Source organism: Hibiscus syriacus, unplaced genomic scaffold, assembly GCF_006381635.1.
Source record: "Hibiscus syriacus cultivar Baekdansim isolate YM2019G1 unplaced genomic scaffold, ASM638163v2 tig00110694_pilon, whole genome shotgun sequence".
Classification (NCBI taxonomy): domain Eukaryota; kingdom Viridiplantae; phylum Streptophyta; class Magnoliopsida; order Malvales; family Malvaceae; genus Hibiscus; species Hibiscus syriacus.
The window spans coordinates 2735807-2749885 of record NW_024062828.1 but is presented as its reverse complement, the minus strand read 5'-3'; the positions used below and the strand labels follow the sequence as shown (position 1 = coordinate 2749885).

Sequence of the window (14079 nt, the reverse complement as noted above, 5' to 3'; positions counted from 1 at the left end):
GTGAACCTCCGCTCGAGAACTTTGAACCCTCCGGAGCACTTATCCTCCGAAAAGTTCTGTAAGGTAATATTATTTATGCTTATTCGAGTTATTACTTCATTGTTTCTAACCATATTTATAAACATACATACATGCACAGAATGTGAGGAGAGTCTAAAAGGCAAACGTTAAAATCTCATTTTCCAAACAAAGTCGCAAAAGTACTGTACTCATGGAATCAATCAAGAGACAGTGCCAACAAGGGCTTGCAATCGCACATTATACAAAATTACCTATCACCATTGAAAAACAAATGCAGCCTCTTAAGCATCGACTATTCTCTTGAAAGCAGCAGTCATCAGATCAACTTCAAATTCGATGACAAAGGTACGGATTTCCATAGGAGCAAGCTCCACCTCCAGATCTTTTGGATCAACTTGAGAACCTCTTATAACCTTGGAATTTTGATTTTCTTCTCCTTCTACTTCCCAAACAAGTATTTTCTTCTCCATTTCTTCTCTTTCTTGATTGGCAGGCAAGGTCATCTCTTGTGACCTCTGCAATTTAAACAATGCATGAAAACGTCCACCTTATATGCTACTTCAGTTTAAATGGTTTTCAAAATAAATAGAGCACAATAAGTAGAGCTTGGAAAATTCGTTGCCCTTGTACCTTCTTGCCTCGAAATAACTTCTTCAGTTCTACTCTAGTCATTACAGAAAGAACACTGTCCTCTTCAATCTGTGTAATTCAAAAGGCCTAAGCAAACAGAATTTTACATCTAAAGGCCAGAAAAGAAGTAAATCATATACGGTTGTTAAATCAAAACTACTTTGATTTAGAAAAGGAATTAAGGAAACAAACAAATATAAAGAAATGCAGGGGCTTTTCTGCATCATAACAGGGTTCGATCAGCTGCCTCACCTTAGACACTACATGCTGTTAAAAATGTACATAATATTTTACCATTTCCAGAACATGTGAAAGCTATTTGTAGAGAATGCCTAACTCAGGATAAAGGAGCCACTGTAGTACAGTGTCAAATTGCCCTGAATTGTTGAAACCATTCCTATTTACTTCGAGATTGGGTTTAAAGGAAAGTTTTGGCTAAATATTTTCTCAAAGCGAGACGATTCAAGTGAAGAGTAAAAGACCAACCTCGTACGGATGTGCCAACCTAAGGAGAACTTTTCCATCTTCAAGCTCCTGTATTATTAGTTGGAAAGTTAAGGGAAATGCTAAGCAACTTATAGATGTTTGGAGCATGCTAATCAGGTTGTAAACTCCAATCAATAAACCTTATCATCCCTTGCCTTAAACTCATTATTATATGAAAAAATAATGGATGATTGTGTGTTTCCCTTTCCCTTCCCATGGAAACACCAAATACCTGGAGAGTTATAAGAGCAACGTTATCAGGTAAACGATAGGAAGCATCAATCCCAGAAAATGTGGGTGTATGAGAACTCATCAAGTTATCTCCATCCTAGCAAGACAAGTTTGCTATTCAGACAATTCTCCATTACCAGAATAAATGCGGAAAAAAATGGAAAGCAACCTCTTCTACAAATGCTAAGAGGAGGGGTGAGTATATCTCTTGCCCAAAAAACGACGCCATTTGGCACCTTCTCCTAGTAAATCAATTCTGTAATAATATTTTCCTTGGACCTGGATGCGTTTTGGTCAAAAAACAGGCTAACTATTAGAAGGGTAAAATTGCACAATTTGTAGACTAAACTGCAGCTGAAGATGTTAAAGCAAAAGTTGAAGATATTTGATACATATGAACAAGCTATTAACCCTTAGACTGAGGGCATGGTCAGTTGGCAATAAGTAAAACCAACTCCATTTCAACTATTCATCAACCATATCTTGAGAATAATGTAAGCCATCATCAACCAGGGTCTTAAGACACAAGTCTAGAGCAAAATTGATAAAGTGAATTGCCACACACTGGATCCGGATAACATTTACATACAGCTAGTCCTCTGCAATCATCAAGAACACAGACTATTTCATTTAGAGCCTCAACGACACCTCTATCGTCATCAAGTAGCAGCCTTCTACAGGGAAAAAGAAATCCAAAATCATAATTCTCACCAACTACAAGTACTATGCGTAGCCTTGGCCATGCCATAGAAACCCACACCTTTTACGTATTACCTTTGGGAATATCCACATATTGCTATGATCAAGGTAGTATAAAAGTAACCGAAAACCGACTAAAGGGCAGATGAAAGCAAACCTGTGGAGCATCAACTCTATTTGCCCATCCACTACGTTAGAACCTCCGAGAGATCGATCTACCAGGACTGAAAATTCTCTCCTTATCCTGAATGTAAATTCCTAAATTTATCTGAACGGAGAAAAAAACTATAAGTTAAAAAAGACTCTCTCATTAAAAGAAATTCTCTAAAAGGACAAACGAACCTTGAGGAACAATGTTATAGAAAGAACATACTGGATAATAATTTCCAGCAACTGGTTGGTTTACATCCAGGTCCCAGTCAGTCCTAAAATCACGAATCTGCAAAAGTAAAAAATAGAAAGAAAAGAAATAAAGAAGGGGGTTGGGGGCATACGAAGTACAAAGTTTGTTAGTGCTAAAGTAAGTAGCTAACGAGTGAGAACTTAAAGAAGTGTTTCTGTGAGTTCTCGCTTCATGCATATAACTTTATAGTAAGATATTCCTTGCACTATCTTGGAAAATGATGATGTAGCCCAAATCTGGACTAAAGTTTTGAGGTTAACAGCCATTCAATGCGTCAATATTATACTCAAACAAAAAGATTCAATGCATAACACCCCAGGATGCATTCAACATACCTGTTTAATAAAATCACGTCCATTGGAATCTGTGTAGAATGTTTTATTGCTTTCCAGAGAAGTTGTAATCTGAGCTGCTACTTCTTTGCCAAATCCATCATCAATTGGCACTGGCCCTACCTGAGATTAGGACACAAAAAATGCATACAACCCAACATGCCATGTCTATTCTTATAAGATGGTGAAATAAAAGTAAAATGCACAGAAGAACAAAAAATGACAGAACAACGAAAATATTTATCACTAAGAATCAAATATTCAAGACAATTATAAAACCACAAGGCTGAGAAGGCTATTTGCTAAACTTACAATGAACTCAACTTCAACATGCTCCTTCTCCTTGTAAAGTCTAGTAGTCTGCATAACTTTTGTCAGTAAGAAAGCCATATTCTCTACTAAAGATAAGAGATCTTAAAATGTAGAATAGCATATCAGTTTAAATTGGACGAAAGCATCACAAAATGAGAAAGAGATCTACTTCAAACTCTCCATGGTTCTGTTAGTTTCATCAACCAAATTTTATCTAGTAACAGGGGCTAGTGACACATTTCTTCCACGTTTTCAACTCGGAAGTGTCGCATATTCATGCCAACCGTAACAGAAAAATATTAAAAATTTATAACAAACACCTTACCGAAGATTTTACTTTCCAAGATAAATACTGGAGTGTACTGCACTTTTAACTCAATAAAGAGAGAAAATTTTGAACTCATCATTACAAGAGCTGGAAAACCAGTAGCCATTACATATTAAACAGTTACATTTAATGAGATTCATATTAGAATTCTTAACATACTATTCTACTATGTTACTAGGCTCTTCATTTTCCCTAAAGTATCCATGTCCAACACTTGTATCCTACACATGTTCGGACATGAGAACAGATGTATGAACCTCCAATCTAAGAAAAAACTTTTTAAAAAATTGAGGGTACCCATCTCCAACACATACCCATATCCAAGACTCATTTCCAAGTCCAGATAACTATTCTATTATTGTATTCATATTCATAAACTTCTAAATTCACCCTATAATGCGTAGCTTTAATACTAGTTCAGAAGAAAACAGGATTCTACAGGAAAAAAATTACAAAAACGAAAAACAAGCATTAGAAAAGGCACCTGAAATATTCACGTACTGATCTGTTGATGCACCTCATGTATTAGGTCCTTTGATAACAGTCACAGGGGCCTGAGATTTAACAAGTATTATAGTTAAGGTAATTATGTGTGAAGAAAACTTCTTTGAATCTAACTTACACACCCGTTCAGCTTTTATGGGATACGTGCCATTTGGACGGAAGATATATGCCCCAGAACTCTTGTAAAAGCACCAAATTATTATATGAAAACAACCAAGAAAGAGGTATCTAATAATTTTACTTAATTGCCAAGCATGCAACAGAACAATAAGAGAATATAGAATGTGTTACACATGAGGAACTTCAATATTACATATTGGTACCTCGGGCACTTTGTCGTTAGATCCATTATATCCGTTGTAAAAGCTACACAATTGCACAAACGGAAACACCACACGGGAACAGAAATACTGATGTAACAACTGAAAAAGCCTCGTATTTTCATATATAATCACAGTTAAAAATATGCCAACATAAAGAAATGCCTGAAGGAAAATAAAATACCAAATAAGCAATATTTATGATGTTTTTGTGGAAAGCAATCGTGATTTAAACTGGTAGAAAATGTGTTTTTGTTCATCCTAAATTCCGAGTCTTAATTTACATATGATAGGTTTTATCTGTTTAGAAGATAAAATGAGTTTTCCTAGGAGCTAAAGGTTAAGAAAAAGATGCATAGTTAAATTCTACTTTTGTAATTCTCAGCCAATAAAAGAAGGTTGGTTCTTTTAGTTTTAAAGCAAGCAATAAGAAAAGAATTTCTCTTCTCTTTATAATGGAAATCTCTCTTTCTTTTTTGGAATTCTCTTCCTTTCTTAGAATACCCACATGGTATCAGCTAGGTTATCACCACCAGAAAATCATGGAAAATCCAACCACTCCTATCCTAAAACATAGATTCAGTGACAGTAGACTGATCCAGATGAATCCATAATACCACAATGCCTAAGGAAATCTAAAATTACTCAACCAGAAAATCCATACTCTCCAATGCCAGAAAGCTTCTTATTCAACTCATACAAAACAAACACCATCAAAACCAACTCCTCAAACCAAAACATCATCCCTCACTCAACTAGACACCAATCAGGAACTTCGTGTCCGTAATAGGAGGGGATGAACTATTAGAAACTAGAGGATATCAAACAGGTCAAAAACTGTCAAGAACCTGAACTGGAACCTCCTGCCTCATAAATTGACACAAGTATGGAATCTTCACCTAATGATTCATTTATTCCTTTTGTTGATAACTCCGAATCAAGCATTGCTCAGACAAAAGGAGTTCAAAAATGTATTAATCATCCTATTGAATGATATATGGCCTATGGAAACTAATGTTGTCATACAGTGCTTTCACTACATCACTTGATAGTATACAGATTCCAAAATCGATTCAGGAAGCCTTGAAGATTCTAATACAGAAAAAGACTTTTGAAGAAGAAATTAAACCCTTAGAAAGCAATGATACTTGAATTCTAATAGAACTACCACAAGGGAAGAAAATAGTGGGATGCAAGTGGAGCTTTCACTGCATCACTTGATAGTATACAGATTCCAAAATCGATTCAGGAAGCCTTGAAGATTCTAATACAGAAAAAGACATTTGAAGAAGAAATTAAACCCTTAGAAAGCAATGATACTTGGATTCTAATAGAACTACCACAAGGGAAGAAAATAGTGGGATGCAAGTGGAGCTTTCACTGCATCACTTGATAGTATACAGATTCCAAACGATTCAAGAAGCCTTGAATATTCTAATGCGGAAAAAGACAGTTGAAGATGAAGTTAAAGCCTTAGAAAGCAATGGTAATTGGACTCTAATAGAACTACCACAAGGGAAGAAAATAGTGGGATGCAAGTGGATTTTCATTGTCAAATACAAGGCAAATGAAAGCATTGAAAGGTTCAAAGCAAGACTAGTGGAAAAAGGGTTCACTCAATCTTATGGAATTGATTATCAAGAGACATTTGCACTTTTTTCCAAACTGAACATAGTTCGAGTGCTAATGTCATTAGTAGTAAATGAAGAGGGACCTTTATATCAATTTAAAATCAAAAATTCCTTTTTAAATAGGATGTTGAAGAAGTGTACACGGAGATACTTTTGAGCCTAGAAAGTCATTCGAATGATCACAAAGTGTGCAAAATTGAAGAAATTTCTCTATGATCTAAAACAGTCTCCTTGCGGCTTGCGCTTAGTTTGACAGGTTTACCAAAGCAGTGGTTACTTATGGATACAACTAATGTCAAGCTGATCATACCTTATTCATGAAAACCTCCTCAAAGGTAAAAGGACCGTTCTTATTATCTCCGTTGAAGATATTAGGGTAAACTACACGTTTAGTACCTAAACTATTACTCCTGTTTCGTTTCGGTACCCACACTTTATTTTTTATAAAACAATACCTAACATTTATTTTAGGTTTCAATTTGATACAACGCCGTTAAAAAATTAACAAAACTACTGGCATGACATTTTTTTCAATGCTGTGGCATTATCTTACGGTGACACGTCAATATCACTGTTTGGTTTTTAATGGCAGGATACCAAAATGAAACATGAACTAAACGTTAGATATGGTTTTGGAAAAAATAAAGTTTAGGTACCAAAATGAAATAACAATAATAGTTTATGTACTAAATGCGTAGTTTACTAAGTTATTATTATAATAGGAGATGGCAAACGGAACAATCAAGCTAAAAGGGTTACTTATTGCTGACTTCGAAATCAGACTTTAGTGTAGAAAGTGGGTACATAAAAGAGAATTTACTGATATTCTCTTATTTTCTACTACTTTAAGAGTACAAAGAAAGCTTACACATAATAGGTAGAGTACAAAAAAGCTTATAAGTCCTATACATTTAAACTTCTAAGGATTATCTTAATTTAATTATTTGCCAAGTTTATCTACTAGGAGTTTAAAACAACTCAACTACCAAGTATGAGATAAGGATAAGTACATAATCTACCTTGGTTCTCTTAAGTGCTTTCTAGGGATGGAGGTGTCTCAGTCTAAAGCAGGAATTATGATTTCTCAGAGAATGTTTTAGACTTGTTAAACAAAAAAGGTATGCTTGGGTGCAAACCAATAGAAACTCACATGGATCCCAACTTTAAATTAAGGGTTAAAAGGCAGTTCCAATCAACAAAGATCAATACCAAAGGTTAGGTAGCAAGTTAATTTGTCTATGAAATACTAGATCAGATATTGCATACTCAGTAAACATTGTGAGCCAACATATGAACGATCCACGTGAAGAACACCTAGAGATTATGAACTCAATCCTAAGGTACCTAAAAGTGACTCCAAGACACGGATTACTCTATAAATAAAATAAAAAATGTGAGGTAGAGGTACTCATTGATGCAAGCTAGGTTGGTGAATTAACTGAAATGAGGTTTACAAGTGGTTATTACTCTATTGTTTGGAATAATCTAGTCACACGGAGTAGAAAAAAGTAGTGTATAGTCTTAAGTAGTGCGGAGGCTTAATTTCGAGCACTTGCTTCAGGGAATCGTGAAGGAATGTGGATTCAAAGACTATTAAAAGAATTAAAGATCGATTTGAAGGATTACTTCAAGATACAAAGTTATAATCAATCAGCCGTAAGCATTACTAAAAATCTTGTTCATCATGATCAGACAAAACATGTAGAGATTGACAAACACTTTATTTCAGAAGAAGTCATCAATGGAATTGTGAAACAAAACTATATTCCTGCTCAACAGCAGCTTGCGGATACTCTTACCAAAGCCCTTCCAAGAACGAGCTTTGATGAACTCAAGTCCAAGTTGGGTTTGTACAACATATAAACCCAGCTTGAGGGGAGTGTGAAAAGCTGTCGTGATTTAAACTAGTAGAAAGGTGTTTTTGTTCCTCCTAAATTCTGAGTTTTAACTTACTTAGCATTAGGTTTTATTTGTTTAGAAGATACAATGAGATTTCTTACGAGGTTAAGGTTAAGAAAAAGATACCTAGTTAAACTGTACTTTTGTACTTCTCAACCTATAAATGTAGTGTAGGCTAGTTCTTTTAGTTTTAAAGTAAGCGATAACAACATATTTTCTCCTCTCTTTTCATTCGAAATTTCTTTTCCTTTCTCTTTTGAAATTCCCTTCCTTTCTTAGAATATTCACAGTATTACCCACCAAGTTTCTTTTGTTGACATAATTTATGATCTTCTCCGGAGGTGATGAAACAGTAAGCTTTAAATCTCCTTCACCAATTTCAATAGCTGGTTTCCCCCCATCTGAAATTTGTACATAGATGACCTGGTTGATCTAGCTCCTGAAATCAGAAATAGAAACAGATTGTGACAATTTATTTGCATTTTGATAATCAGAGAAATAGCATCCATACTTGTTTAACTAGACAAGGAAATTTTCATCAAGTAGAGAAGCTACAAGAGTAAACCTGGCATTTTAGAAGTAGAGATGATGTAAGTGCTGAAGCCGAGAGGTGGTACAGAGGCTGTGAATGCAAGCAAAAACTTAGGTTCAACTTCTGGGTTGCTACCTAAATATGCCCTGGCATAATAGTTCCTCAGGTCCACATAGGCATCAACTATTGGAAGAAGCTGTGATTCCATTTTTCTTCCCTCAGAATCACGAACAACAACATCTTCATTAACAACCTACAGCAAACCAGAAAAACATATGTGATTTCCTAACAGCAACAAAGCCTGATAGTCAAAGAGAGATCTCACTAACATTTTCCTTGGTCCACTTTGATCACCTAATTAAATAAGATTCACGCCAAATGACAGCTTTGGCTGCTATATTAGCAAATTATTTTAGACATAAATTTACCTAAATTTGAAGCAATGTTGCTCCACTTCAGCTATGAATGTTTGATATGGATGAATGTCCATCACGGACATATCCAATTTTTGCAAGTTTTTTCCTTACCCTCATAACCATGTCCATCATGGACATTCAATTTTGCAAGTTTTTTCCTTACCATCACAACCACGACCACTTTGATGTCCAAAACAAGTACTTAAGGGAAAATCAAGGGCTTCTAAGCAATCGGGATTCTAAGTATTGCACTATTAATTTTAAAAACAAAGTTTCATGAGTAGCCAACATGGTGCAAGGCAAAGCGAAACAGAGGTACTCACGGGAAAACGTATTACATCCTCTCTTTTCCATCCCAAAGAATTGTAAGTCACAACAATCTGTCAATGGAAAGAACTTAAAACTTATTTAATAATTATGAGATTAAATAACATAAGACAGAAAATTCCTTCTTACCAAGTTCTTTCCATGAGACAGGTCAGTCTCTGACGCAGGGCAGTAAGTTATATTCAGAAGTGGACACTGGGAAAAGATCAAAAGGGAGATAAGAAGATGCATCTCCACATGTATAGCCCCTTAGTTAAACTTCATATCATAATTTAATCAACTGTCTTACTTGTGACAATAAATTCAATCAGTCATGACATACCTGCTGGAAATTGGAGGTTGAGTCCCCACATCCAATAGATGATTTTGAATCAGTTAAGCAAGCAAGTGAAGATGCAACAACCTTTTCAGCCTTTACAAAGATAACAAACACGTTTACAACTTCAGATCAAAGTGAGAAGAAATGAACATCCGAGAAAATAGTCAGGATCAAATCCGCACCTCTGTGTAGCCTATTGATTGCCTTTTTGCATAATCATTGGCAACTTGCTGCTTCTCAGTACCTGCAACAGCATCATGATGTTGAGCAATAGCCAAAGAATCTGCCAATGAGTCTGTATTTGGTCTTGAATCACTCCTCCCTTTGAAAAATTCAAGTTGACTCGCTGCCTAATCACGTATTCACAAATATGAACTGTATGCATATATGAAAAAGATTAACTAAACTAACAATAACTTATTAAAATGGACAAAGAATAGTACCAGATAGTAGCCGCTCATTTTTCTAACATAGAATTTTAAAGCTGGTCTACTCGTGAAGTATCCTGTCCAGTAAGCATTTACACGATCTGCGTAACTGTTTAGAAGAATGATTTCTTAGAAAATACAAACCATGAGAACTAAGATTTTGAGTCAAGGAATAAACTCACGGAAAGTAGTCATCAATTTTGAGTGGTCAAGATTTACTTGGAGCATATTTAGCATCAATATATATGGAGTACAGTAGAGAGCATAACACGTCCATCCTGCAAGTGTTCATTCAAAAGCACTAAAAACAATTGTTCGGATTGATAATATGACATCCAAAGAGGATTAAAACATACCAGATAAAGCATGCTTAAAGTCCAGTCACTAGGAAAATGAAAGAAAATAGAGTTGCCCACCTTAATCACATAATGAATAAGATTGTCCATGTTCCTGAACCAGGTATGTGCATACTGATACTTAAAATCTGTACCCACGGTCCACATTATGTGATTTGCCTGCAGATGAAATATAAGCTTTAACAGTAGGAATCAAATGAACACTTTAAGGACCGATATAGACAAGTAAATCAAAGATAGGATTCTTGAGTTAAAAGACAACAGAGTTTCCAGATGTCTTGAGAATACACCAGCCATTCTAAAGCAGACTGGTAAATCAGGAAGATTATATAGAATACTATTTGGTTTTAAATGAATAAGGATTAGGATTCTTCTCATAGTAAAAACAGATATGTGGTGCAACTAGTACATGGGACTTCTAGTAAAAACAATCATCTTTCAGATTATACTAATAGCAGAAACTTTGCTAAAACACATATCTGTCATCTCATAATCGAGACCTATAATTTCAACAATGCCATAGAATTGAAAGGGTGAAAGAAAAAGAAGGAAACATTTTACTAAGGAAAAAAGATACCCTATGAATATTAAGACCAAATAGCACGAGAAGAAAAAGCAAAAACCTTAAGAGATTTCTATTCAGTACCAAATTTCCATCAAATAAACGAGAAGGAAACCAAGATAGAAAATTCCTCACGTGGTAATTTATTTTCATTTACCTGTGCTATAGCAGCAGCAACAAAGTCATTCACTCTTTCTTGGACATTGTAATCAAACAAATCAACATTATCCTACATCAGAAGCAACCATATTTACACTAGAATCAATTCAAATATCAAGTGCAAGATAATGCCTAAACTAACATCATTCTAATGAACTTACTTGAACAACAGGGGAATCAGCATTAACTTCAAAGTAGAAACTGATGGAAGATCAAATATTCTGGGAATGCTCTGGCAAAAATCTGCAACACATCTAAGTTCAAGTGAATACTAAGAGAAGAATAATGGAATAATGTTACACAACCCCAGCGACATTTTGAAAGGTAAATGAACATAAATGCAACACTATATTGGTAAAGTTTAAGTACAAAATGTGTTATCCAAAGCTAATCATGTATATGCCAAAAAAAACAATAAAAGAAATTCACTTGAGCAGACGAGCCCAGGCTCTTAGAACCCCGCCAAATAACTTCAAGACTCTTCTCCTTTTTCTGCTTAATCCTGTCTTGGTAGTCTATGCGGGAGTCAAACCCAACCTACAAAAATGGAAACATGAATCTATCTAAACTATGCTGCTTGAAAGTGAGAAACACTAAATTAAGGAAGCAAGTTAGAAGCAGTAGTTATGGATATACTTGCCTCCGCGCCCAATAAGTAAGCATGTACTGCAGAATGTCCAAAAGGATCAATTTGCCATCCAATTCTTGGAGTGACACCTGTAGGTTATGTAAGGTTGTAGAAATTATAGAAATGAGTTGTCAAGAGATTCTATAATTATTTTTTATTTTCAATCCCTTATTTCAAGGGATTACATCTAGTAGGATTAGTATCTTTCCTAACTTAGAGTTTCCTAGTTTAGAGGCATAATTTGTATATAAATATGTAATATGTTTCTACTGAAAGTATGCAAGAATAAAATAACAGACTTGTCTGTTTTCTGTAATACAGTATGTTTTCTTTCTACAGTCTGTTTTCTACATGGTATCAGGTTAGAGCGATCAATCCGATTTCCGCTTCTCTTTAAATCAATTCATGTTCAACTCTATTTTTTTCATGGCTAATCGGGATCCCTCAGCATCCGAAATCACTTCCCAGACCAGCCCCTCTCAATCTATTTTTCAGATTTCAGATTTTCAGTACAGCAGAGGCAAAATCTCCTCTGGTGTGAACATTGTAAGAAACCAGTCCATATGATAGATCAATGTTGGAAGCTGCACGGAAAACCAGCCGATTGGCAGCCCACACGGTCCAGGTTTCAAAAGGAGGCCCATATTGCCTCTCAAGATGATTCCTCAAGCAGTTTTAGTAAGAAACAGATAGAGAGCTGCAGCAGATTTTGAGCAGTATGACAGCAAGCCTACCAATGTGACTTATACTGCTACTGATGGAAATAATCAATATGCTTCCTCGGTACAATGGATAATAGACTCGGGTGCATCAGATCATATGACAGGAAACATTGATATCTTGGAGGAATATAGTGAAAGCAGCTTACCAGCTTCTATCATAATAGCAAATGGCTCTCTCACTACAGTCAAAGGGAGTGGTTCTGTTACATTAAACAAAAATCTACTACTTCATAATGTCCTCTATGTTCCTAGACTTGCATGCAATTTGTTGTCAGTTAGTAAATTAATTAAAGATTCTGGTTGTAATGTTGTGTTTGGTACTGGTGGTTGCATTTTTCAGGCACATGGCTCGAAGAGGGTGATTGGCAGTGCTAGGCTGGGCAAAGGATTGTACACCCTTGGAGGTAAAGCATCTCATAATCATGCCTTATCCAGTGCTCTTAGGAAACCAATTTTATCTTCTGATCTCAATACCAATAAAATTATGTTATGTCACTCTAGATTAGGTCATCCTAATTTTTTCTATCTTTCCAAAATGTTACCGAATTTGTTTATAAATAAAGATCCATCTTTGTTTTCCTGTGAAATTTGTCAAATAGCCAAACACACCAGAAAACCATATATTGCAGCTAAATTTGAACCAACAACACCTTTTTCCATCATCCATAGTGACATTGGGGCCCTTCTCTTGTCAAAAGTATTTTGGGTATAAGTGGTTTGTGTCTTTTATAGATGATTACTCTAGGACAACATGGGTATTCTTCATGAGAGAAAAGTCTGAGGTTGAGTCTCTATTTAAAAGTTTTTATCAAAAAGTTGAAACTCAATTTAACACAAAAATAAAAATTCTAAGGAGTGACAATGGGAGTGAGTATTTGAATAAAACCCTTGGGTATTTCTTTAAGGAAAAAGGCATTGTTCACCTTACTTCTTGTGTCAACACACCTCAACAAAACGGGGTAGCAGAAAGGAAAAATAGACATCTTCTAGAGGTTACTAGGTCTCTTATATTTGCTGTTAATGCTCCTAAGTATCTTTGGGGGGAAGTTCTTCTTACAGCCACTTACCTCATCAATAGAATGCCAAGTAAGACTTTAGATTTCAAAATTCCTACTAAGGTTTTGTTTCAACTTTTTCCCCATTTTAAACATTTAAACTCAAATCTTTCTCCTCGGGAGTTTGGGTGTACAACCTTTATTCATATCCACAACAAAGGGAAATTAGATTCTAGGTCCTTAAAGTGTGTGTTCTTGGGCTATTCTTCGAGTCAGAAGGGTTACAAGTGTTACTCACCTTCCACAAAAAAGACCTATGTATCCTTTGATGTTACATTTTTTGAAAACCAACCTTATTTTTCACGAACAGAAATTCAGGAGGAGAGTTACAAGGAATTTTAGCCTGTTCAAACCAATATTTCTTTATAGCCTACCAATATTTCTTTACAACCTATCATTTCTTTACAGCTTATCCTTTCTTTACTTATTACTGTCTCTCCAAAGCCGGCTAGCACTGTCCAGTTCCTAGTGAGGGTGATGGGAATAACCTAAATAACTCTGAGTGGAAAAAGGCTGTGGAAGAGGAGATAAAATTGTTGTAAAAGAATAAGACATGGAGTTTGACAGATTTGCCAGAAGGGAAGAGAGTTGTTGGATGTAGGTGGATATTCACAATCAAGTATCATTTGGATGGGAGTGTGGAAAGATACAAGGCAAGACTGGTTGCTAAAGGTTTTTCTCAGTCCTATGGCATCGACTACCAAAGACTTTTGCACCAGTTGCAAAATTGAATACCATCAGAATATTGTTATCAGTAGTTGTTAACATGAACTGAAAAT

At 35.4% G+C, this 14079-nt stretch overlaps 1 pseudogene; it reads right to left on the bottom strand.

The window, feature by feature from the left end:
* Window positions 1-244: 244 nt before the first annotated feature.
* LOC120138590 lies at window positions 245-10471 on the bottom strand (annotated as a pseudogene).
* Between the last annotated feature and the right edge of the window lie 3608 nt (window positions 10472-14079).